This window comes from Apis dorsata, unplaced genomic scaffold, assembly GCF_000469605.1.
Source record: "Apis dorsata unplaced genomic scaffold, Apis dorsata 1.3 scaffold_1163, whole genome shotgun sequence".
In the NCBI taxonomy this organism is placed as follows: Eukaryota; Metazoa; Arthropoda; class Insecta; order Hymenoptera; family Apidae; genus Apis; species Apis dorsata.
In genome coordinates, this window is record NW_006264260.1 from 1 (window position 1) to 1,708 (window position 1,708).

Consider the following 1,708-nt stretch of genomic DNA (forward strand, 5'->3'; position numbering starts at 1 on the left):
ATTCTTTGATATAAATTAATTAATAAAATTTTTCTTTAAAGAAAGTAATTAACTGTATTGACTAATATAATAAAAAATATTATATGTAATATTAATAGTATTATATAGTAAATAAAAATATATAATTAAAAAATATATATATAATTAAAAAAATTTGAAAAAGAAATTTAAATTTTATATGATTTTTATTTATTTATAATCAATTTTATCATTTATAATCATTTTTATCCATTGAATATAAAATAAACAATAGCATATTAATAATACATGCAAATAATTTAAACGAAAATGCATAAAGAAAAACAAAACTTAAATCTATTAATAATAATGATTATTAATTCATTATTTAATACAAATTTTGTTTTGCAGATTCTAATGGAAATTCTCATCCTAATAAATATAAATGAAATGCTACATCATTTTTATTTTTTGAAAAATATGAGGTTTTCTAAAATACACAATTTTTTATTCAAAAATAAAATATTTTATGAACAAAAATATATTTAATTTAATTTTAATAGGAAAGAATTATCTTATTGATACTATTAATTACTTATAATTACTTATTGATACTAACATCTATTATATAGTTTCTATATAGTATTATGATAGTGATAAAATCATTCATTTTCATAATTTATAAAAATCGAAAAAATATTATTTATAATCTATAATGATATTCTATGATATTATGTTATTAGTATTAACTAATTATTATGTTATTAGTTTTTAATTTTTGTACTTCAGATAAGATACTTTGGAAAATGAAGCATGTGTTTCGTTCATAAAATTATGAAAATATTTAATAGTTTCAATAAATTTATCTTTGAAAGTATATTATATTTTGTTATTCTAACTTTGAAGTACCAATAAATAATTGTTTGTTGTAATTTGGATAATCATTATCTAATTCCAAAAATAGATTTGGAGAATACTTCATTATTTTTAATTATTTTTGAAAATTTGTTAATTATGTGAAAAATTTCTATTATCTATAACATAAATGAGAATTGTTTTTTTCAGAAGAACAGATGGAATTTCGATTTGTATGTCTTCTAAACATTTTTCTTCTAAACATTTTAAACGTTTTTAAAATTTTAAATTTTTTAAAAAAACATTATTATTAGTGTTTCTCTGCAATTACTATTATGTCATGTATATATAATGTATATGAATTATTATATATAAAATTAATCATTTATTTTTTTCGAAATATATTATTGAATAGAAAAACAGAATAAAAAATTGGAATAAAATTTTATTAAAATCATAATCACCTCTATAGCCTTATTAAGAAAAGTAGTAGCGTTATCTAAAACAATTTTCAAAGATTTCAACTCTCCCTCTCTTTTTATAGTTAATTTCGTTAATTGTTCACTTTCATTTTTAGCTTTTATGATATTCTTTTTACATTTCTTTATTTCCTTCTCTAACATATCATTTTCTTTAATCTTATCTTGCAAAATATCTTCTAATCGTTTAAGACGAACATTACTTCTTTCCGCATTTCCATAATATATTAGGAGAGATTCAAAATTCTGTAAAATTATTTATATTTGAATATAAATAATATAAAATATAAAATATAAAAATATAAATATAAAATATATATTCAAATTCTAACTTCATTAAATTAATTTATTCAGATTAATTTTATTTTTTTAATTTTTTTTTTATTTTAAAATGACCAACTCAAAAAAATTATTAT